Source organism: Rhodamnia argentea, chromosome 10 (assembly GCF_020921035.1).
Source record: "Rhodamnia argentea isolate NSW1041297 chromosome 10, ASM2092103v1, whole genome shotgun sequence".
Classification (NCBI taxonomy): domain Eukaryota; kingdom Viridiplantae; phylum Streptophyta; class Magnoliopsida; order Myrtales; family Myrtaceae; genus Rhodamnia; species Rhodamnia argentea.
In genome coordinates, this window is record NC_063159.1 from 25155270 (window position 1) to 25181859 (window position 26590).

Below are 26590 nucleotides of genomic sequence, written 5' to 3' on the forward strand. Positions count from 1 at the left end.
TTGAACTTCACCGACCATGCTCGCATCTGGTTTTTGCATCGATCCTGTTCGAACATCCCGAGTCGAAACCTCCAATCATCGCGGTCCGGCCGAACGTTGGCCAGACCTCTCCAGCCTTCACGAGCTCAATCAGAGCTTCGGGTAAGCTTCCTCAACTTCTTCTCGAGCTTCTGTTTGATGGAATCGGATTGTTATGCTCTGTCCTTCGAGATTGAACTTTACATTGTCGTTCTGTGTTTGACTTGATTCTCGCGATTCTGTGAATGAAATGGTTTGATCTTTGAATATGTTGATCTGGAAGTTGAGATGAGTAGATTGGCGTTGGTTTGGGGTCAATCGGCCGAGGTTTCACCGTTGGATCTCGCCGGGAAACCTCGGCCGTTCGTTACGTGGCGTCGCGAGGAAGACGATGATGCCGACGTGGCGAGTCAACCGGTCAAAGAGCCTAGGTGTCATGCTGTGATAGGTCCACCTGGATTCGAGTCGGCTCGGCCGTTGGCGCGAGCGGGCCGACTCAGATCCGATCCAACGGCCGAGATAAATAGGGTAGTTTGATTCTCAGCCGTTGGATCTCTCTTTATATCTTTAAATAATTCGTTTATTAGGTAGAAAGTAGAAAAATATGAAACGGTGCCGTTTAGATCATGTCAGGGCGACGTCGTTTTGGCTTTAGACGTAATGAACGGTGGAGATCAAGTCCAGGTTTAATCGTGGCCGTTCGGTGTTTCAAAGGGAACGGCGTCGTTTTGGTTATAAGAGAATGAACGGCTTAGATCGGATCTCAAGTCAATCATGACCGTCCGTTCATTTCACGGTGGCGCGTCGTCGTTTTGAAGAGATGGACCAAGGTGACGTCGTTTTGGTCACGAGTGTTTTGGACGGTCGAGATTGATCCGGGAATTGATCTCGACCGTCCATCCTTTTTGAATATATTCCGAATATTAGAAATTAAGCTTAGAAAATCACAAAAATAAATAGGAATAGGTAGAATACGGCACCGTATAGGGTTTTTGAGTGGTCTGCGAGCGGTCGGACCGGGTTGACCGGTCTTTGACCGGTTTGACCCGGTCCGGTTTAATAATAAAAATAATAAAAAATAAAAAGAAATTTTCAAAAATCCAAAAAAATTGTAAAAATACTTAGAAAATTCATAAAAATTCCCCTATTTTCATAAAAAATTTCTAAAAATTTCTAGATCGATTCGGGACTCATAAAGTCTGGATCGAAAATTTTTGAGACTTCGAGGGTCGATTAATTTCGATCCAGAAAATTTCCAATATTTTTGAAAAATAAATAAAAATTCAAAAAAAAATATAGAAAAAATTAGAAAAATTCAAGAAAATCACAAAAAATGAGAAATGGCCACATTCAACTGGCCAAATCGAAATTTTGTGATTTTCGGGTCCCAAACCCCAAAAATGACCATTCTACCCTTCCGGGCCATCCGCCCCAAATTTTTACCAAATCACCCCGATACCCAAAATTGATTTTTGTGTGGGCCGATAGGGCCATTTTAGACATATCAAACCTTGATTGATTGATTTGATTGCTTGTAATGATTTTGATTGCGCATTAATTCCTCCGATTGTGATTGATTAGGATAGAAAAATCCCATCCGTATGAATACTTAGATTTTTTAGGACCTACCTCATCCGATATCGCATCTGCATGAAATCTTAGGTTAGAAAAACAATCAACATCGGTAACCGAAAGGGCGTCAAATATGAAACTTGGCGTAACCAAATCCCCGGACCCAAAATCTCGGGTTTTCGCGGAACCGAACGGTTTCTCCCGACCGCTCGGTAAGGTTTTCCGATCGTACCTTCCAATAAATCGATCGGTGGCGACTCCAAATTGCATGTACATCTCGCACATGCCACCCGACCACACAAGGTCAATTTCGATATTTGAAAAATTTTACCCGACATCGCGATTCGAGTAATGGGTCTTGGGAGAGACTCGCGATCCCCTATATATATGTCTATAAAAAGGAGGGGATCGGCTCGTTAGCCCTATTCCACCCCCGGGAAGGAGATTTCCGGGAGGGTCGCGACAGAACCCCTTTGTTACAAGGGTGAACCTCCCCTTCCGGACGGTGAGTAGCTGCATAGACGAAAGCCGATCCGCCTTTTAGATGGTGAGTCCCCGCATGGAGGATAGCCAATCTCTTTTAAATAGGTGAAACCCCTTTGTTACAAGGGTGAACCTCCCCTTCCAGACGGTGAGTAGCTGCATAGACGAAAGCCGATCCGCCTTTTAGATGGTGAGTCCCCGCATGGAGGATAGCCAATCTCTTTTAAATAGGTGAAACCCCTTTGTTACAAGGGTGAACCTCCCTCTCAGACGGTGAGTAGCTGCATAGACGAAAGCCGATCTGCTTTTTAGATGATGAGTCCCCGCATGGAGGATAGCCAATCTCTTTTGAATAGGTGAAACCCCTTTGTTACAAGGGTGAACCTCCCTTTCAGACGGTGAGTAGCTTCCTAGATGAAAGCCGATCCGCCCCTTTTAAATGATGAGCCCCTAGTGGATAATCGGACCCATTTTGAATAGGTGAAACCCCTTTGTTACAAGGGTGAACCTTCCCCACAAATCTTCAAACCACCGCTCGACACCAGACGGACGTTGACCATTGCAAATCTCGTCACACCATTCAGAGGTAATTCCATGTAATCAATTTTTTTCAACCTCGGATCGACAAATCTTAAACCATAAGACAGGTGAGCTACGGGTAAGTCTCCCTCTTCTTATCTCTCTTTCATATGAATGAGCATGAATCGAAACAATTCCCCACGGAGTCGGAGCTTTAACGACAGAGGTAAAGCAATTGAATGTCGAGACTTATTTTCTTTAGATTTTTCCCCAGCAGAGTCGATTAAGGATCCAGGTGTCACCTTGTCTTTGAAAGCAACCTCTAACCGAGATTACTTTCAAAGAGGGGCAGCTGTTGACACCCGATTTTTAGTCAGTTTTCCTTTAGTTTTTTTTTTTTTTTTTTTTTTGGTAAGGTAAGAGTATATTGAACTTTTCAAAAAGACTAGGTACAAGAAGAAAAACCGAGCACAAAACCCTGAACCATAAGTGGCACCTATAGTGCTAGAGAGGGGTCAGCGGTGAGTCGGTTGCAAAATACAAGGATGCTTAGCAAGCACAAAACACAAGCACAAAATACAAGGATCCTTTAGTTTTATTTTCCAAAATTCCCAAAAATTCACAAAAAAATCAAAAAAAAATTAAAAATTAACATTGGAAGCCTTAGCTAAGCATAAGGAACCAATTTGGAACAAAAAATAATTTTTCATTTTTTTCACATTTTTAATATTTTTGGAAAATAGAAAAATATTTGAAAAATCATAAAAAATACTTTTCGAGGTCATAAAAATACACAAAAATGTCCAATATTTTTCTTTTAATTCCCTTTTAATATTGACCTCAAGAAAAATCAAAAATTGAGTTCAATTTTAGGTGTTCCTTCACAATACCTAAGGTTGAATTTTCATAAAAAATACCAATTGAGTCTTTTTATTTGCAATTTTTGCACATTTTAGGTCTAAACATTCAATTGCAGTCCCTTTGATCTTTAATTTGATCAATTGCACCCTCAATTGCACGAATTGCGCGAATTAGACAAGAATCCCCAAATTATTTGCAATTTAGTCCCTCAATTGGCCAATTTTTGAAATTACTTTTAATTGAGGGACTATCATTGTAAAATTGGACCGTCCCCCTATGTTTTCATACATTTCAAATCAATTGGCATAGGTCTCATAGTCCAATTTGGTCGAATTGACGTCCAATTGGGGTTTTCCCCAAAATGGCAATTTAGAAAAATTTGGGGCTTTTGTATAAATTGATAGAAAATTTTGGGCAAAAACATACTTCTAGATAATATCTAGGCCCCTGAGTTCAATTTTGAGGTTTAATTGCGAAATTGCCCAATAAATTGTGATTAATTTCGAAAATTGCACAAAATTTACTATCTGAACCGGTTCGGACCGGTCTGACCGCCGGTCGGACTGGTCTAACCGGTCCAAAACAGTACTTCATCTTCCTCACAGATTCGTGCATTTTCCAGGTTTGGAAAATGGATTTCAACGGCCAAATTGGAGGTCAATTCGTGCATAATCAATCCAATTTAGGTGGAGGTTTTGATCCTCGGACTAAGGCCCGTCGATTGCCGCCAGCGGCTTGGCCAATGGCCGCCGGAGGTGGTCACAATCGCCGGTCAAAGCCCCGGGGTCACGAAAGTCAACATTCTAGAATTTGTGAGCAAATTGTGCTCGTTTAAGGCTCAATGGAGAGTTGACGGCTTTGGACGGATTGTCAACCAACTCCGTCGCCGTCCGGTGACCTAAATTCACGTGAATGGCACGTGAATCACCTCGCCGACTCAAGCTCCCGCGCGCGCATTTTTTGAAACCGAGTATAAAAGCTTGGAGGAGGATTCTAGAAAGAGAGGAGGTTCATTTGCTCGCGAAATCAACAGAATAGAGATAGAGAGAGAGAGCTCACCTTCTCGCCCGAGCGATCGAAGGTTTGAGCTCGGTCCGTAAGTTCTTTGCGAGATCAATCCAAGCCGAATCAAGACCTGCAATCAAGTTCAACAGCTTCGTATTAACTCAAGGATTCGATCGCGCTAGCTCGGTCAAGTTGCAAGCTCCAGAATCGGTAAGTTGTTCTTCGAATCTCAGCTCTGCTCGTCCATGGTATCGTGCTGAGTCACGCATCATTCTTGAAATTACTGTGTGCATTTTTGTCCCCGAGCATTGCTGATCACCTCTGTATACCCGTTCTGCTTTGATTTTGCATAAAACCCGTCAATCGAGTCCGAGAACCTCAACCTCCATGGCCGATCGCTGTCGAAGCTCGTCTAGACAAATCTAGACCAAACCAGGTCAATCGGACCTGCAGGTAAGGTTCCCGAACTTCAATTGAGTGTTTCCTATGGCTTGATTAGCTTACTATGCTGGATATGGTGTGATTGAACTCTGCAACTATGTGACTGTGCGAGCTCGATTAGTGTTGATTCTGCGGGTAAAATCGTGCGATCTTTGGTTATGTTAATCTGCAAGTTGATGCGAGTCTAACCGTGTTGGTTTGAGGTCATTCCGGCGAGATCTCACCGTTAGATCTCGCCGGAGGAGCCTCAGCCGTTCATTCGGCGTCGTCGCAACGGAGAAGACGACGTCGACGTGGCTAGTCAAACGGTCAAAGGTCTTAGGTGGCAGTCTAGGATTAGTCCAGGTCGGTGTCCGGTCGGATGGATCGTGCGCGCGAAAAGGCTAACTCAGCCTTGATCGGACGGTCGCTGTAAATAGTTGATTTCAATTTTAGGCCGTCGGATCTTATTTTTGTGTTTTCGAATATTAGTTTATTAGATAAAAAAATAGAAAATGAGCAAAACGATGCCGTTTAGGTCTTTGAGCGGCGACGTCGTCCGGACCTTGATGCAAATGCGTCGTCGTTTCTAGGTTTAGAACGATTGAACGGCTTAGATTAAGTTTCATGTTAGATCTTGGCCGTCCATTAATTCAATAGATGCTGCGTCGTTTTATGAATGGAGGATAAAGCGTCGTCGTTTTTGGCTTTAGATAGGATAGACGGTCCGGATCTAGTTTAGTTTTAATCGTGGCCGTCCGCTTAATTCAAGTGACACGGTGTCGTTTTGAGGGTATAGACCGAAGCGACGCCGTTTTGTTTGTAGGTGTTCGGACGGCCGAGATCGGCTCGAAGATTAATCTCGGCCGTCCATCTTTTTTGTATAAATTCGAATATTAGGAAAATAGATTAGAAAATAGAAAATAAATAAAAAAATACGAGCGACGTCGTTTTTGTGTCCGGTGGTTCGTGAATAGGGTCTGTGGGCGGTCGGACCGGGTTGATCGGTCGTTGACCGGGTTGACCCGGTCCGGTCTAATAATAAACAATAATAAAAAATAAAAAAGAAATTTCCAAAAATTCAAAAAAATTGCAAAAATACTTAGAAAATTCAGAAAAATTCCCGGATTTTCACAAAAAATTTCTAAAAATTTCTAGATCGATTCGGGACTCATAAAGTCTGGATCGAAAATTTTGAGACTTCGAGGGTCGATTAATTTCGATCCGGAAAATTTCCAATATTTTTTAGAAAATAAATAGAAATTTCAAAAAAATTAGAAAAATTAGAAAAAATTCCATAAAATCACAAAATAATGGGAAATGGCCACATTCAACTGGCCCGACCCCAATTTTATGATTTTCGGGTCCCGAACCCCCAAAAATGACCATTCTACCCTTCCGGGCCTTTCGCTCCAAATTTTCACCAAATCATCCCGAAACCCGAATTTGATTTTTGTGTGGGTCGATAGGGCCATTTTAGACATGCCAAACCTTGATTGATTGATTTGATTGCTTGTAATGATTTTGATTGCGCATTAAATTTCTTGATTGTGATCGATTAGGATAGTAAAATTCCCATCCGCATGAAAACTTAGAATTATTAGGGCCTACCTCACCCGATATCGCATCTGCATGAAATCCTAGGTTAGAAAAACACTCAACATCGGTAACCGAAAGGACGTCAATATGAAATTTGGCGTAACCAAGTCCCCGGACCCAAAAATCTCTGGTTTTCGCGGAACCGAACGGTTTCTCCCGACCGCTCGGTAAGGTTTTCCGATCGTACCTTCCAATAAATTGATCGGTGGCGACTCCAAATTGCATGTACACCTCGCACATGCCACCCGACCACACAAGGTCAATTTCGATATTTGATAAATTTTACCCGAAATCGCGATTCGAGTAACGGGTCTTGGGAGAGACCCGCGATCCCACATCCATATACCAATATAAAGAGAGGGATCGGCTCGTTAACCCCATCCATCCCGGACCTAAGGGAAAAATTTCCGGAGGAGGAGGGTCGCGACACCATCCGAGGACCTAGGTTGACTAGTGTACCTACGTAAGCTCAAACCCTATTTCAAATTTTCTAAAAAGCAGATCGGCTTTCGTCTATGCAGCTACTCACCGTCCGAGAGGGTGCCATCTGAGGACCTAGGTTGACTAGTGTACCTACGTAAGCTCAAACCCTATTTCAAATTTTCTAAAAAGCAGATCGGCTTTCGTCTATGCAGCTACTCATCATCCGAGAGGGTGCCATCCGAGGACCTAAGTTGACTAGTGTACCTACAGAAGCTCAAACCTTATTTCAAATTTTCTAAAAAACAGATCGGCTTTCGTCTATGCAGCTACTCACCGTCCGAGAGGGTGCCATCTGAGGACCTAGGTTGACTAGTGTACCTACGTAAGCTCAAACCCTATTTCAAATTTTCTAAAAAGCAGATCGGCTTTCGTCTATGCAGCTACTCACCATCCGAGAGGGTGCCATCTGAGGACCTAAGTTGACTAGTGTACCTACAGAAGCTCAAACCTTATTTCAAATTTTCTAAAAAACAGATCGGCTTTCGTCTATGCGGCTACTCACCGTCTGAGAGGGTGCCATCCGAGGACCTAGGTTGACTAGTGTACCTACAGAAGCTCAAACCTTATTTCAAATTTTCTAAAAAGCAGATCGGCTTTCGTCTATGCAGCTACTCACCGTCCGAGAGGGTGCCATCTGAGGACCTAGGTTGACTAGTGTACCTACAGAAGCTCAAACCCTATTTCAAATTTTCTAAAAAGCAGATCGGCTTTCGTCTATGCAGCTACTCACCCTCCGAGAGGGTGCCATCTGGGGACCTAGGTTGACTAGTGTACCTACAGAAGCTCAAACCTTATTTCAAATTTTCTAAAAAACAGATCGGTTTTCGTCTATGCAGCTACTCACCGTCCGAGAGGGTGCCATCCGAGGACCTAGGTTGACTAGTGTACCTACGTAAGCTCAAACCCTATTTCAAATTTTCTAAAAAGCAGATCGGCTTTCGTCTATGTAGCTACTCACCGTCCGAGAGGGTGCCATCCGAGGACCTAGGTTGACTAGTGTACCTACGTAAGCTCAAACCCTATTTCAAATTTTCTAAAAAGCAGATCGGCTTTCGTCTATGCAGCTACTCACCATCTGAGAGGGTGCCATCTGAGGACCTAGGTTGACTAGTGTACCTACAGAAGCTCAAACCTTATTTCAAATTTTCTAAAAAACAGATCGGTTTTCGTCTATGCAGCTACTCACCGTCTGAGAGGGTGCCATCTGAGGACCTAGGTTGACTAGTGTACCTACGTAAGCTCAAACCCTATTTCAAATTTTCTAAAAAGCAGATCGGCTTTCGTCTATGCAGCTACTCACCCTCCGAGAGGGTGCCATCTGGGGACCTAGGTTGACTAGTGTACCTACGTAAGCTCAAACCTTATTTCAAATTTTCTAAAAAACAGATCGGTTTTCGTCTATGCAGCTACTCACCGTCCGAGAGGGTGCCATCTGAGGACCTAGGTTGACTAGTGTACCTACAGAAGCTCAAACCCTATTTCAAATTTTCTAAAAAGCAGATCGGCTTTCGTCTATGTAGCTACTCACCGTCCGAGAGGGTGCCATCTGAGGACCTAGGTTGACTAGTGTACCTACAGAAGCTCAAACCCTATTTCAAATTTTCTAAAAAGCAGATCGGCTTTCGTCTATGCAGCTACTCACCATCCGAGAGGGTGCCATCTGAGGACCTAGGTTGACTAGTATACCTACAGAAGCTCAAACCTTATTTCAAATTTTCTAAAAAACAGATCGGTTTTCGTCTATGCAGCTACTCACCGTCCGAGAGGGTGCCATCTGAGGACCTAGGTTGACTAGTGTACCTACAGAAGCTCAAACCCTATTTCAAATTTTCTAAAAAGCAGATCGGCTTTCGTCTATGTAGCTACTCACCGTCCGAGAGGGTGCCATCTGAGGACCTAGGTTGACTAGTGTACCTACAGAAGCTCAAACCCTATTTCAAATTTTCTAAAAAGCAGATCGGCTTTCGTCTATGCAGCTACTCACCGTCCGAGAGGGTGCCATCCGAGGACCTAGGTTGACTAGTGTACCTACGGAAGCTTAAGCCTATTTCAAATTTTCTAAGTTGAGGATCCGAGGACCCGGGAATGCCGGAAGACCTGCAGAGAATCAAAGTTAGTCAAATATTTCAAATGCAACTTTTCCGAGGATTTGGGATCACCGGGGGACCCGCAGAAAATTCAAGTTAATCAAAAATTTTTAAAATGCAACTTTTCCGAGGATTTGGGATCACCGGGGAACCTGCAGAAAATTCAATCAAGCATCATTAGAATGACAATTCTAAGTCCTGGGGAGAAACTTAAGAATTCTTAGACAAATTTTCAAAGTGTATTTGCGAAGGAAATGTATCCAATCACATGTTCAAATTTCCTTTGGGGATGGATTTTGAATGACACATCTTGAGTGTTCTTCAAAAAGGTTGTTTTAAAAATTTTTCAAAAGGGTTTTCCTTCATCCAAGATGGCTTCTCACCATTTTGGAAAGGCTTTTCTTAAAATTCGAATATGCTCACGGAAAACCTAACCTTGAGGTTTCGGGATCATTCGAGATGCATACAATCCGACTAATCGGAGAAGGCATTTTAAAAAGGGACCGTAATTCGGGCCAGGTCAAAGGCTCATCAAAGGATATTCATTTTGAGGCTTAGAAATGAACCCCGATTAACAATAGCTTCTTCGGGTTTACAAGTCAAGAACCCCGAAGTCATGATAAGACAGGATTGTACTTACCTCTTTAAGTGGTAGCTTCCTGTATGATTTCTTGCATCAACCTGAAACACCTCTTAGATCCGAAAAGTTTTGGTGACAGGTTGTATCTTGGCTTAAGGTGGGATCTTTAAGAATGGCCATATTTTCAAAAGAGGGGTGAACTTTGGTGATCACCTTGACATTTTTCCAGCATTCATTTGCTTTTACGGAAGATTCATGATCATTCTTTCTTCAATTGACTTTGAGGATTTTCCTCTTTTCATCTTGATGATCTTTCTTCAGGATTTTCCCCTTTTCGGGATGTTCTTTTCATGGGCTTTGGCCTTGCTTTTACCAGGCACTTTGCTTTTTCTAGCCCTTCCATTCCTCGTCATTTTTTGCATTGACTGGCTCTTTTGAGACCAGTATAAAAAATTCTTCCAAATTATGCATTTTGACTTATTGCTGGCAATTCCTTTGTTTGCCCCAGTGTGGGGAGGTGATCACCAACAAGGGTTTAGAAATGAATATTCAAAGGCTCAAATTGGCTCTTCAAAGGGTAAGTGTTTGGGGATATAGAAATGAAATGCTTTTCTTCACTTTGAGGTGTTCCAAGTCTCCGCCAGAAATCACCTGAAGCTATCGCAAAAAGATTGATGCAGGTTAGCACAATAAAGTCTTACCCGATCTTTTCTCCAAGGAATCATCCAATGAACTTCCAAATATGCCCCCAGTGTGGGGTGGTTCTTGACAGGGTTATATTCATAAAATTTTCCCTTTTGGCTCAGATTTGTTATCAAGGGATGTAAATGTGTATGGATAATTTTGAAATGGAAATGCCTTTCATCATTTCAATCCATGTAATCACCGCGAATGACCTCTACGTCCCGAGGTTAAGCTCTTTCGCTCTGTCACTCTCACTCATCACTCAAGTGTATCGGGGATGTGTTTAAAGGTAATGTTTGCCTCTTTTCATCCGAAGGATCGGTCTTCCGAAAAACTTTCAAAACATGCCCTTTTATAGAAACTCAGGGCGTTTTCATCAAAATTCATCTTTTGCAAAAGTTTTCATCAAAAGATATATTCAAAAGATGTTTTCGAAACTTGTAATGAATGTCTCTTTGAAAGGGCCTTGTGGCTCTATAAATCCAAGTTTTTCAATTTCAAGCACGACGGTGTATGAAAATACTTTGTAAAGGAGGAGAACCTCAAACCTGTGTTCTTCAAATATTGGCTTCTATCCCCCGTAAAAACAAAAGGAAACTATCAGTTCAAGATATTCAAAATTTTAAGTTCCGAAGCGATTTCTTCTCATCTCCTCCGGATGTTGACTCCCGTTTCCTGTAAAAACAAAAGGAAACAAATCGGTTCAAGATATTGAAAACTTTTAAATTCCGAAGCTACTTCCTCTTGTCTTCTTCGGATGTTGACTTCCGTCTCCCGTAAAAACAAAAGCAATCAATCAGTCCAAGATATTCAAAATTTCAAGTCCCGAAGCGACTTCCTCTTGTCTCCTTCGGATGTTGACTCCCGTTTCCTGTTTTGATCAATTGCTCTGCAAAGTTCTTCATGATTCCCAGCTCACCTACAAAATACAAATGTTTGCAAATGCATGTATGCAAATGTCATGCGAATGCAAAGATCTTATGTGACTCAGATCTACTCATCAATCGCTCCGAAGCTCAATTTTATTTCAAGGATAATATCTCTTCACGGCGTCTGCATTTACTGGATTCGCCAATTCTTCTCCATCCATGTTTACAAGTATAAGAGCTCCCCCGGATAAGACCTTCTGAATTACGTAGGGGCCTTCATAATTTGGCATAAATTTGCCTCCCGGGTGTTGTGCATTTGGGAGCATTTTCTTCACAACTAGCATCCCCGCTTCAAAATTTCTAGGTTTAACCTTCTTGTTAAAAGCTCTGGCCACCTTCTTCTGATAACTTTGACCATGACAGATAGCCCTTAATCGCCTTTCATCAATCAAATTTAATTGTTCATGTCTCTGCCGGTTCCACTCATCTTACGTGAGTTCTACCCGAGACAGGATCCTTAAAGAGGGGATTTCCACCTCTACTGGTAGGACTGCTTCCATACCGTATACCAAAGAGTAGGGAGTTTCCCCGGTTGAAGTACGTATTGAAGTTCGATAAGCCATGAGAGCATATGGCAATCTCTCATGCCAATCTCTATACTTCTCAGCAGTCTTAACCAATATCTTCTTGATGTTCTTGTTTGCCGTTTCCACGGCTCCATTCATTTGCGGGCGGTAAGGTGAAGAATTAAGGTGTCGTACCTTAAATTGCTCCAATAGGTGATCGACTACCTTGTTGTTCAGATTGGAGCCATTGTCGGTTATGATGGCTCTTGGAACTCCATATCTTGAAATAATATCTCTCTTGATGAATTTAGCCACGCTATTCGCAGTGACATTGGCATATGAGCTAGCTTCAATCCATTTGGTGAAATAATCAATAGCCACCAGAATAAAGCGATGTCCGTTGGAGGCCTTTGGGTTGATAGAGCCAATCATATCAATTCCCCACATGCAGAATGGCCATGGTTCTGACATTTGATGTAGCTCGGTTGGTGGCGCATTTATCCTGTCGCCGTATACCCGGCATTGATGACAGGATCTAACATGCTGGTTGCAATCCGACTCGATAGTCATCCAATAATACCCGAGTCTCATGATCTTCTTAGCGAGGAGGTGGCCATTCATATGCGGTCCGCATTCCCCTTCATGAATCTCTTTCATGATGAGATTTGCTTCTTTCGAATTCACGCACCTCAATAGGACTGAGTCAAAAGACCTCTTGTATAGGATCCGTCCGCCGAGGAAGAATTTAGACGCCATCTTGCTAATATACTTTTTATCTTCTCGGTTGACTATCTTGAGGGAATTCGCCCTTCAGTAGATAATTCTTGATGTCATGATACCACGGTTCTTCATCGGGTTCTTCTTCAATGGCCATGCGGTATGCGAGGTTGCTCCAGGATGTCAATCCTTAACGGCTCCATCTCAAGGCCGTCTTGCACTTGTAACATGGGCTGATAGTGTGGCCAAAGCATCTGCGAAGTGATTCGAGTTCTTGGCGGATATTCAAAAGTGATCTCCTCAAAATGTTGGATCAGCTCTTCGAGGTATCTATGATAGGGAATAAGCTTGGGATCCTTTGTCTTCCACTCTCCTTGGGTTTGTAAAATGATCAGCATGGAATCTCCATATACCAACAGCTTCTTTGCCTTTAATGAAATGGCCAATTGTAACCCAAGAATGCAGGCTTCATATTCAGAAATGTTATTGGTGCATGGAAACACCAATTTGGCTGAAATTGGATAATGTTGGTCTTCGGGGGATATCGAAGCGCCCCGGTGCACGATCCAGGTGAGGTTGATTTGTGCCGTCAAAGTACATTGTCCAATTGTCTTCGGATATGTTCGGGATTTGACCTCTCTTGTTTTGCTACGAAACGTCTCTAGGAGGATTCTCGGCTAGCATGTCCGCAATTGCTCTTCCCTTGACGGACTTTTGGGGAGAGGTTTTGATATCAAACTCTGAAAGTAGTATTTGCCATTTAGCCATTTTTCCTAACAATGTTGGCTTCTCCAAAAGGTATTTGACAGGGTCATTCTCGGTGACCAGTTCTATATGATAATGCAGCGTATACTGCCTCAATCGCAGAGGACCCCGCACCAATGCTACGCAAGTCCTTTCCACTGCTGGGTATTTGGCTTCGGACGTTGTGAACTTTTTGCTCAAATAATATATGGCCCGCTCTTTACGATCCTTGGGGTTGGTCCGAGCTAATAAAGCTCCCAAGGATTCATCATGGGCCGTCAGATATAGAGTTAATGGAACGTTAGGGATAGGAGGTACCAACACTAGAGGTTGTACCAAATATTCCTTGATCTTCTCAAACGCTTGTTGACATTCTGCATCCCATTTTACTTTTGCGCCTTTCTTCGGGAGCTTGAAAAAGGGTTTCGCCGTTTCGATAGTTGAGATATAAATCTGGATATATAATTCAATCTTCCAAGTAGGCCCCTTACCTCCTTAATGTAGAAGGAGTCCCTATCTCCCATATGGCTTTGATCTTGGATGGGTCAATTTCAATACCACGACTACTCACCACAAATCCTAGCAAACTTTCCGGATCTTGCGCCAAATACGCATTTTGCGGGATTCAGCTTGAGTTTGTATTTTCTCAATCGATCAAATAACTTCTTCAGTACTTTAACATGATCTTCTCCGGACTTGGATTTGGCAATCATGTCGTCCACATAGACCTCAATCTCCTTATGTATCATATCATGAAAAAGGGTTACCATAGCCCTCGATATGTTGCTCCTGCATTTTTCAATCCAAATGGCATTACCTTGTAAATGAAGGTTCCCCATTGTGTAGTGAACGAGGTCTTGATCTTATCTTCTTCCTTCAGCATGATCTCGATTATATCCCGAGAATCCATCCATAAAGGAGAATAATTCAAAGCCCGCGGTACTATCAACGAGCACATCAATGTGCGGTAAGGGAAAATCATCCTTCGGATTGGCTTTGTTCAAGTCCCGATAATCCACGCATATTCTAATTCTCCCATCCTTTTTCTTAATCGGTACGATGTTGGCAACCCAATCAGCATATGGGATAGCCTCGATAAATCCAACCTTAAGGAGCTTCATCACCTCTTCCTTGATCTTATCCGCCAGTTCATGATTCATTCTTCCGGGCGATTGATTTCTTGGTGTGCAAGAAGGATTTGTGGGCAAAACATGCTCCACAATTTCACGATCTAGACCCGGCATGTCAGCATATGACCAGGTGAAGATATCTTGATATTCTTTGAGCAATGCTGTCATTCTTAAAACATCTGCTGCCGACATGTGTCCCCCTATTTTCACTTCCTTGACGCAGTCATAATCTCCCAAATTAATAGTAATGGGTTCTTCGGAGATAGGGGGTTCGGATTCTTCAAAACAATCCCACTCTTTCTTGATATCGCTCACATCAACCTCGTCTATATCAACTTCGCATGCATAATCATCGAGCTGATCCGAGTCACATATTAACCTGTTATGTATGGGTGGGATGACATGCCCGAAACGCACCATGAAAGATTAGTATTCAAAGATGATAAAATCAAAGAATGCATGTTTTTTTATCATGGAAACATTTTTCGAATTTTAATTTTGAAGAAAAAAGAAAGAGAACTAGTCCATAATTTCCTGGACATCCTTATTCTCAAAAAGCTATTTAAAACCCAAGATCATATGGCGGATCGGGCCTCAAGTTTCATGGTAGAATCAATTGTCATCATCGGACCAATCCGTTGCTCCACATGTCCGTAATCAAATTCGTGATGATTTTCATTAATAAATGCAACTAAGAGCAATACAGTACCACACTTCTTGGATCGTAGCATGCGACCCAAAGGGTGCTAAAACATCAAAAAGCTTTAAAGCAAATGCAATAATCAAAATGCATTAAAAGATAAAGTTCAGAAAGAGCCTTTTACTCGGGGGGTGGGGAAATCATCGTCCGGCCACTCAATTATCACGTTCACCCGATTATCCAGGAACGGGTTGAATAAGTCCGGCCCCGCATCCTCGGAGATGTCCTCATCTTCCAGCCATTTGCCTCCTTTAGAGAATACCTCTGATAAGTGATTTAGGAACATCTTCCCTCTAGCCTTCCATGCATTGGTGCCTATAAAACGGCCACCTTGGTGTCCATGGCGTCCACGGTCTCCATAACACTTGTTTCGACCTCGGCCTCGACCTGTGTTATTCTTCACTATTCCATTATAACCCGGACCAACCTTGTGGTCATTTGAGCTCAAATTCAAAGGGTTACGGATTCTCCGACCGTGTTTCCCTAATCCAAACACTGGAATAAATCCATTCGAGAGTAGCACTTTTCCCGCCATAGTCGCAGGTCTCGAAAGCTCTGGTGTAGCCACCTTTGCATCCGGTGACACATGCATGACGGATACAATGTCGAAGGTATGATAACTCAGCTCCTCCTCCTTTGAAGGCTCGACGTATGGAACCATCCCTTTTAAAGCGGCCCGATGTCCCGTCTCGCCATGGACAGTGATCAACCGACCTTTAACCACAAATTTTAACTTTTGATGCGGGGAGGAAGGTACCGCTCTAGACACATGGATCCATGGTCTTCCCAGGAGCAAGGTGAAGGCGCTTGGGATGTCCAGTACTTGGAACGGTATAGAGAATGTTACCGGTCCAATGACAATGTCCAATTCGATCTCTCCCACCACATTCTTGGAGACTCCATCGAATGATCGGATAGTAGCTTTAGACGTCTTGACGAAGTCTTCGTTGATCCCCAAGCTTCTCAAAGTGCTCGGAGGACATAGGTTGAAAGCAGAGCCATTATCAATCAAGACGTGAGGCACCTCTTTTCCGTGGCACCTCACAGCAATATAGAGGGCTTTGTTGTGGACCCGCCCTTCTTTCGGGAAGTCTTCATCCGAGAAGGATATATGGTCTTTCAAGAGGATAGCTCCCACGAAATCTCCCGGTTGCACTTCGTTAATTGTTTCCGGAACATGCACCTCATCCAACACTTTCAAGAGGGCGTTTTTATGCTTTTCAGAACTCTTGAAGAGATCCAGTAAGGAAATTCGTGCGGGCATCTTCTGCGGTTGGTCAACGACCTCATATTCACCGGTCCTCACGACCGATTGCAACTTCTCGACCTTTTTCGCAGTCGGGACTTTCTTTTCGGAATCCGTCTCTCTCGGTGGATAACATCTTCCCGATCTCATTATGGCGTCAATCTCGCCGGTTCCATAATCCCAATGCACTGCCTTCGAGTTGTACTCTTCCACGGGCGGTAACTTAATCTTCATCGGTATGATTTCTTCTTGTGATGACGGTTTTTTCAAACTAGAAGCTTCCAACTCCCAGCTATCAATTTTGTTTAAATCAATCACGAAACGAATCGGGGTATCTACCATCCCGATCATTTCGTCCTCATGAACATCTTCGGGGTTATGTTACGGACCTGGCCTTACCAATGTGGCATTTTCTTCATCCGGATCCCTTTGCCTTTCCTTTCTGACTCTCGGGATAATCCCCTCAATTCTCATACCAATCTCCACCATATGTTGGAATGACGAGTAAGTGTATGCATACATACGGTCAAAGTATTCAGCCGGAAGTGACTTCGATACGAACTCCAGCATTTCTCTCTCCGACAGCGGCGGTTGCACCATCACGGCGTGTTTCTTCCATCTCCTGGCGAAGAGTTCAAAACTCTCGTCTTCACCTTTCCCGATATTCAACGGATTAGCTTTAGTGAAATAACCTCTGATTCCAGCTTCAAAGTGTCGTATGAAGTGTTCTGATAAATCTTCCCGACTCGGGACCCAGTTTAGGTCAATCAATCGAAACCATGCTAGTGCGGGGCCCGTTAAACTTTGTCTGAAGTTCCGGATCGGTGTTTCGTCATCTTCATGGTGGCCAACCATTTGGCGAAGATAGTATGAGATATGCGCCGGAGGACATCCAGCGCCATTATACTTCGTGCGGAAGGTCACTCTCGGGTTCGCGCCTTGAGGGGGAACATTTCTTGCTTGGGTGAGTGGCGTAATCAGCTCCTTCAACTCATCCGTTTTCCTCGACACATTGTCTCCTTGCTCTTCCAGTAGAGCGATCTTTCGATTTTGTGTGTCTATAGCCCGCCGTATCTCCGGAATCTGCATGTTTTCTTCTACCGCCATGGTATTCCTTTTGGTCATCAATTGCGATAAATCTGCTACCATGTTTGTCAAATGACGCATATGGGTCTCCAAATTAGAAAGTCGCACGTTGGACTCCTGATTCACCTATTCATTTTGAGGAGCCGCTTGGTCTTTAACTTCATCGACCGTTCCCACAAATTCATCACTTGCGGGGTCATCTATTCCACCCCACCCATCGGGGACTACATCTCCGTAATCGACAAAAAAGCTTGGGGGTGCCGAATACAACACTTTAAAGTTGTAACCACCACTATCTTCCCCCAGGTTGTCAACTATTTCGCCCCTCTCTAGGGCCCTTTGCAAAAACCTTCTATCGCCTCGGCGGGCCTTATCCAGATGGACTTCATATTCGTCTGTCTCTTCAATTTCTTGGCCATCTTTGATGCTCATCAAGTATCCTAAGGGTATTTTCAGAACAGCTCCCCTCGTAGGTTTCATTGCAAAATTTTCGGACAGCATGTCCACCGTCACGTAGGTCCCCTTAAAGGCAACGATTTCCATTCTTCCCATAATGCCGAAGTTAATCAGCTTTTCTAAGCAAGCTTCCTTTTGCTCTCGGGAAATACTTTCTCCTTCCGGGTATTGCGAGGCCAATGTCAAGACATCCCGCATTTTACTCACGTCCACTATGAACTCCCGAACCTCTTCCTCTTCACCTCCAAAGATCGCGTTCACCTCGCGATGCTCGTGTAGCGGGTTCTGCTGCACATTTGGTTCAGCTTTATCAAACTCTAGAACTTTTACGTCGATCAATGCTTGCACCTTGAACTTCAAAGCGAGACAGTTGTCCGCGTTATGCCCCCTTTCTCCCATATGGTATACGCACGTCCGGGTCTCATCATACCCAGGAAATCTTGGCGGGTGAGCTCTAGGTGGCTCTTTTGCAACTAAGCGATTCTCCAACAGCATGGGTAACAATTTGGATAAGGGTCGGGGTAGTGGGGTGAAAACAATTTGGTTCTTTTTTCTGAATTCCGGTAGTTTGAAAGCGGTCCAGGAGGACGTTCCTTGGGTAGGGATTGAAGGCGAGAAATTTCTGGGCTTTGGCGGGTTAGGGACAAAAGCTACTTCTTCGGTTTGCTCCCTATTATCCTTTCTCAAAGGGTATTGGCGTTTGAAAGGTGCCTCGGGTATCTTCTTTTCTCTTAATGCCCACTCGTAGCGCTCCGCCACCTTGATCGGGTGCGCAAATGTCCGATACCCAGAGGTGTTCGGTTTGTCGAAAAATTCAAATGGAAGGGCCTTGAGAAACAGATCTATTAGTTCTTCTTCCGGGACGGGCGGCTTTACCCGCACAGCCAATGCTCTCCATCTCTAGGCGTAGGCGTGAACGGCCTCGCTCTTTCCCTTTGTAGTTCTCGGAAGGTCCTCTCTGGTGAGGGCGGTCAAAATGTTAAACTTGTATTGCCGATGGAACTCGTCTGCCGGTTTGTCCCAATCGGCGAGCCTCTCGGGTTCCAATTCTATGAACCACGCCAGGGCTGCCCTGAGATAGGCTCTCCTAGAAGGTGTTAACCAAGAGTGGGATGTTGTCGGAGAATTGCGACATTCGGTGCAAATAATACTTCAAGTGCGCCTTGGGACACCCGGTCCCATTATATCTCCTCACAAAGTCTGGTTCCTTGTAGTCAGCGGGAACCTCTATCTTTTCAAACGGTACAACCTTGTCAAACCTCAAAAGTTCATAACCCCGACTCGCCAAACACTCTTCAATCTTAGCAAGCCTTTTGATCTCCTCTTCCATTTTGAGGACCTGTTTCTCCTTCTTTTCCAAATCTATCACAACAGGAGGATCCTTAGGCGGTTTCTCCGGATTCAAAGTGGTATTAGCGGCGGGCGCCGGATTAGCGTTCGCTCCATCGGATGACCCCGCGGGAGCTTGGGGATTAGGAACAACGGGGTATCTCCCCCGGCTTGCAATCATCATTGCCTTCATCTCCGCCACCATTGTGGCGATCACATTCATTTGGTTTTCCAGATTACCCACACGAGGTGCGAGCTCTTCTTGTTCCATCCTTAATTTGCGCGTTTTGCTACGAGTCCTCGTATTTGTCACTCACCTGTTTTCGGAATATCAAATTAGTATGGGAAATATTAAAGGATTGGAGACATTGATCCGTGGTAATTGACTTTTCTATATGTATGCATGAAATGATCATAAAAGAAATAATATGTATTTATTACAAACCGGATTGTTCAAAGGCACCTATAAGATAACAAATATGTAAAATCTAAATGGGGGAATGGATCTATCCAAGTCGGGGACGCTTCCACTCTTCTTGCTCTTCTGACCCATCGGAATCCCACAAGTATGGGTCTTCTCCTTCTTCTGACATCCACTACTCCGGATCCTCGGGAACGTACGGCTCTACCCCCGGTACATACGGTACTATATACTACGGCTCATATGACTCCACCTCTTCAATCCGAGGAGATACGCACTCGGGTACATATGGCTTGACCGTTGATTGGCGATACTCCTTAAACTTCTGGATATACTCCTTGGAGGCTCCGTGAATGTTCATCTCGTCGTCCAAATAGTCCAGCCACTCAACTTGTTGCAGTGGGGAGTTCTTCAAAGCATGTAGAATGAGCTTAATCCGAGATTGATATAACTTCTTCGCCTCTTTTGTAAGCTTCCCACGTGTCATGTCGAATGAGAAAATCCTGGGACAAACATCCGGTGGTATCTTTTGTAGAACTCCAAATTGTCTCACCACTCGGATGGGGTAATACACTACAGCGCCAGTACATCCCAATAAGGGAATAGGGCTATCTTCCACACCCATAATGCGAGCCTCCACAATCTTGGGCCAAGTCGGGCGCTACCTAATGTGCTCGGGTTTCAAATTGTCCAATAGCTCAACCCACTTCTTAAACGAGTATTTGGGTATAAGGGATTGACACTTGAGGAAGGATCTAAGAGGGTGGACGTGCTCATTGATCTCATAGCACCCCACTCGGAGTTGAAAAGTCTTTATATGAGAGGTGAACCACATGTGAAGTAGCCCACTAGACGCTTGAAAAACAGCCTTTCTTGAAGTTTTGGAACGATTTAAGGAAAGAAAGGTCTCGACTAAGATCATGTACGAATAATCTTAGCGACAACATGTTTGTCTGGCTATATGGGTTATGGAAGGGTCAAAGGTAGTTCTAGAAGTTGGGAATAGGACAAATGCAAAGAAAGCCAAGATAAACACCTTTCCCGATTTATGACCGGTTTCGGTGGGTAGAGAGGAATAATTGTCGAAAAGGAATGAAAAGGTGAACTTGTTAGAATTGGACTTGTAAACTTTTTCAATCTCGGAAGTTTTAAGGCGAAGGAAACTCGATAATGAACGAGTGGAGTCCATGTCCAAAGGGGGTTGAGCTATACGTTCTTCAAATTTGGCCCCGATAATAGCGGTATACTCCTCAAGCGTAGGAGTCAACTCTAATCCTCGGAAGTTAAATGTCATTGTACGCACGTCCCACGTCTTGGCTAGTGCTTGAATGAGCACCGGTTGGTATTCCACTTTGTTCAAATCTACAAGTCGTCCCGGACGTCCTTCGACGTAGGCCTTGTTGACGATATCGAGGCGATCCCACCATATAGCGAGTTCCTTGCGCCGTATTAGGATGACTTTGATGTCTCCATTCCCCATGATCTAAAAATGCAAAAATGATGATCCTAAAGTCAATTACCACGGTTTAATATGCATATGCATGAAATGTGATGCAAATGTGCTAACTTGATTCCATGTCGTCTTTTGGTAACATGAGGGTCAACTACTCCTACTTGACCCAAATAAACCAAATAGGGTAGTTATGGACCTAATCTCACCCAAAGATGGCATGTAATTTGATTAGGATCGTTTAAGCGTAATCGGGGTAGAAAGTCGCTCACAAATTGACAACTCATGGAATTTACAAGTCTAACACAATAAAGTCGAAAGAAATAGAACATGATAGCATCTAAAGATGTTCGGACAATAAATGTCGATGAAAGTACATAACAGACTCAAAATATAATGAAACCTAGAAAATGCCCCAAAGTCGTACTAAACTAGACAATCGGAACGGTATCCTCATCGGATGAAATCTCCACTATCTCGGGAAGCTTGGCATCTTCTTCATCATCGGAGGATATGGTGATGACTTCCTCCTTCTTAATTGGGGAGTGCTTTGGGGCCGTCTTGGTCGCACGAGGCTTCTTCGCCAATTTCATGTATAACTCCCAAATTCTCTCCTTTTCACGCTTGATTTCCAAATGGCGTCCACAGCGGGTATAATCGCAACTTTCGCTACGAATGCGGTTCCGTCCATTGAGCTCCCGTCCATGGACAAATCCAAAAACCCGAAATGTAGCGGGTACTCGGTCCTCGCGTCGGACGGTCCTCCGCTCCCATGTGAATACGTCGGGTACATCAACACGACCTCGGGGCGCCATCTATCTAAAAAGGAAAATTTGACTTTCAACCCCGATTACTTAAAAGATCTTACAAATTGTGATGATATGTCGTGAAAATGTATGATATGCAAAATTTAAATTTACAAGTTCAAAATAAAAAGGGTAGAAAGCCTTACCAACCGATGTTACTCTTTTTTTTTGTTTTTGGTTTTAGGTATACCAACCATCCATTTCACATGCGCATGAGACAGGTGAGGTTTAACTCTAAAGAAATCAAAAAGGCTCGGGTATGGACCTAAAAAGGCTCTCGCTATACAAATCGATGGGCCGCCCACAAGCGCAATCAAACAACAAGTAGGTAGGACCATCAATCTTGCATAGCAAGCGGGATCAAATATGGTCAACCCAAGTGCAATCAAACACAAGAGCTTCGCATACCGATCCCTATCTATGGCGACCTAAAAGGTGATTTCGCGGCTCGGGTTTAGGCGCTTGTGTGTGTAGTGTCGTGATCCTCGAAATATGCAAGACACGCACCACAATTTATATTCAAAACACCGCTTCAAAATTTGCATAAATAAACAAACAATCCAAAACTCCATATCTGCATCAAAAATGGTTAGCACAGACACCACCCCTTATAACTCCCATCTGCATCAACATTTAACACTTTTTGTTAGTGGACGTACCTCACCTTCAAGAGCATCTGCAGAAGACGAGGTTAGAAAACAATCAACATTTTTATCGGCTTAAGTCCTCTTAAGATTTCCCCAGTGGAGTCGCCGATCTGTCGCGACCCTCTGGAAATTTATCTCCATAAAATGGTTTATCCGGTGGTGAGAAGGTTAACGAGCCGATCCCCTTTTATATATCTTCTTTAAAATGTGTGGGATCGCGGGTCTCTCCCAAGACCCATTACTCGAATCGCGATGTCGGGTAAAATTTATAAAATATCGAAATTGACCTTGTGTGGTCGAGTGGCATGTGCGAGGTGTACATGCAATTTGGAGTCGCCACCGATCGGTTTATTGAAAGGTACGATCGGAAAACCTTACCGAGCGGTCGGAAAACCAGAGATTTTTGGGTCCGGGGACTTGGTTACGCCAAATTTCATATTGACGTCCTTTCGGTTACCGATGTTGAGTGATTTTCTAACCTAAGAATTCATGCAGATGCGATATCGGGTGAGGTAAGTTCTAACATTTCTAGGGTGTTCATGCGGGCGGGAATTTTCTATCTTAACAATCACAATCGGAAAAAATTAAATGTGCAATCAATATAATCGCAATCAATCAAATCAAATCAACCAAGGTTTGACATGTCTAAAATGGCCCTATCGGCCCCAAAAAAAAAAAAAATCAAATTCGGGTTTCGAGGTGATTTGGCGAAAATTAGGGGGCGGAAGGCCCAAAAGGGTAGAATGGTCATTTTTGAGAGTTCGGGACCCGAAAATCACAAAATTTCGATTTGGCCAGTTGAATGTGGCCATTTCCCATTTTTTGTGATTTTATGGAATTTTTCTATTTTTTTGAATTTTTTATTTATTTTCTAAAAAATATTAGAAATTTTCCGGATCGACACGGATCGACCCTCGAAGTCTCAAAATTCTCGATCCAGACTTTATGAGTCCCGAATCGATCTAGGAATTTTTAGAAATTTTTTGTAAAAATCTGGGAATTTTTATGAATTTTCTAAGTATTTTTGTAATTTTTTTGGATTTTTGGAAATTTCTTTTTATTTTTTTTTATTTTTTATTAATAGACCGGACCGGTTCAACCCGGTCAACGACCGGTCAACCCGGTCCGATCGCACACAGACTCGCTCGGTACCCCAAAACGACACTGTATTCTATTTTCTACAATTTTTTCTTGATTTTCTAATATTAATTTCTAATATCCGAATATATACAAAAATGATAGACGGCCGAGATTAATTCCTGGATCAATCTCAGCCGTCGATCGATGCCCAAGTGAAACGACGACGCTTCGGACTCGTCTACGCGAAACGACGCCGCATCCGGTTGTCAAACGAATGGCCAAGATTAAGAGGCGAGGCTCGATCCCAGCCGTTCACTCACTCATTAACAAAACGACGTCGCACTACCTAACCAAACGGACGGTCAAGATCTAACCTAGATCTAATCTAAACCGTTCGTCCCATCTCTGTTAAAACGTTGCCGGATCAATTAAAACTTCGGACGGTCACGATTAACTTCCAAGTCGATCTCGGCCCGTTCATTCCTCGAACACCCTAAACGACGTCGCACCTAATAACTAAGACGACACCGTTTTGATATTTTTAAATTTCTGCTTAATATTCGAATATCTAAAAAATACAAAAAAAAGGATCCGACGGCTGAGAATTAAATCCACCGATTTATCTCGGCCGTCGGATCAGATCTGAGTCGGCTCGTTCGCTCCAACGGCCGAGCCGACTCGGATCCGAGCTGGACCTATGAAATGACGCCACATCAGCTCATTTGACCCGCTCACCTGCCACGTCATCGTCTTCTTCCTCACGACTATGACTAGATGGACGGCCGAGGCTCTTCCGGCGAGATCCAACGGTGAGATCTCGCCGGAATAACCTCAAACCAACGCCGATCGACTCAAAATTACTTATGGATTAACATACTCAAGAATCAAAGCATTTCACCGAACCAATTGCGAGAATCAAAGCATATACGATCGCGGCATCACAGATCTCAATCAAGCAACACAGATCATAACTACCGAATCAAAGCTTCAGGCACACTCAAGATGAGTTCGGGACACTTACCTCCGGTCCCGATTGGACTCGCGATGGCTAGGAAGGTCTGGCCGGTGTTCGGCCGGACCGAGCTGCAATGGAGGTTCGACTCGGGGTTTTCACGCAAAATCAATGCACAAACAAGATGCGATCGTGGTCGGTGATGCTCAGAGATGAAAACACACACATCAATTGAAAGAAACGTGTTACGGAAGTCGAGATGCCATGATCGTGCGGTGAGAGGATTGAGAACTCGACTCACCTGGTTTGGAGATCGCAGGCTAATCCAAGTGACTCGGTCGCTTTCTGGAGCTGTTGTGAAGCTTCTGAAGTGGATCACGAAGCTCGATTAGCTCTGGATTGGCTTGACGAGCAATCCACAGTCACCGCTCGAGATTTCTTTAATGGCGAAGACCGAGAGCTTTCTCTCTCTCTCTAGCTCTCTCTCTCTCTATTACGTTGGTTGCGCGAGCAAAATGAGCCTCCCCCTCGCGTCTAGAATCTTCTCTGGCTTTTATAGTGGACTTTTGAAATTTGGCGCGTCGGGCGTGAGCTGGCCGAGGGTGATTCACGTGCGCCCATGTGATTTCAGGGCTGTCGGACGGTGACGGAATCACTAGGATTCCGTCCAAGTCCATTAAACGTCCGTTGAGTCCCAGCGAGTGTCAATTGCGCGCGTTTTTCCCAAGTTTGACTTTTCGGTGCAGCCGTGACTTTGACCGGCGATTGCGGCCACCTCCGGCGGCCATTGGCCGCGACGTCGACGGCAATCGACGCACATTGACTTGATACACAAAAGCCCTAAGTCAATTGGATCAATTAGGATCGAATTGACGTTCAATTTGATCACCAAAGTTCGTTTTCAATTCTGCAAAAATGGGATGGTCGCGCGAGGAAGAAGAAGCACTATTCCGGACCGGTTCGACCCGGTTCGGCCGTGATCGAACCGGTCCGAACAGGTTCAGACGGTGAATCTTGCACAATTTTCAAAATTATTCAAAATTGACTGGGAATTTTTGCAATTAAACCTCAAAATTGGATTCTAGGGCCTAGATATTATCTATAAATGTGGTTTTGCCCAAAAATTTTCATCAATTTGCACAAAAGCCCCAAATTTTTAGAAATTCTCAATTCGGGGAAAATGTCAATTGGACATGTAATTGACCAAATTGGACCACGAAACCCATTCCAATCGATTTAGAATGCATGAAAACATAGGGGGACGGTCCAATTTCACTATGATAGTCCCTCAATTAAAAGTAATTTCAAAAATTGGCCAATTGAGGGACTAAATTGCAAATAATTTGGGGATTTTGTGCAATCTGTGCAATTCGCGCAATTTAGGGTGCAATTGATCAAATTGTAGTTCAAAGGGACTGCAATTGAATGTCTAGACTCTAAATGTGCAAAAATTGCAAATAAAAAGACTCAATTGGTATTTTTTTATGCAAATTCAACCTTAGGCATTGTGAAGGAACACCTAAAATTGAACTCAATTTTTGATTTTTCTTGAGGTCAATATTAAAAGGGAATTAAAAGAAAAATATTGAACAATTTTCTATATTTTTGTGACCTCAAAAAGTATTTTTTATGAATTTTGAAGTATTTTCCTATTTTCCGAAAATATTAAAAAATGTGAAAAATATGAAAAGTTTTTTTTTGTTCCAAATTGGTTCCTTATGCTTGGCTAAGGCTTCCAATGTTGATTTTTTTAATTTTTTGATTTTTTGTGGATTTTTAGCGAATTTTGGAAAATAAAACTAAAGGAAAATTGACTAAAAATTCGGGTGTCAACACCTAAGAATTCATGCAGATGAAATTTTGGGTGAGGTAGGTTCTAACGATATGGGATATCATGTAGATAGGAATTTTCTACCCTAACGGTCACAATCATGAAGTTTAGTGCGCAATCAAAGTAATCACAATCAATTCAATCAATCAGTCAAGTAGAAAAGTCTAATATGACCCTATTGGCCCATAGAAATGTAAAATTTAGGTTCCGAGGAGGTTCGAGAAAATTTGGGGCGGAAGGCCCGGAATG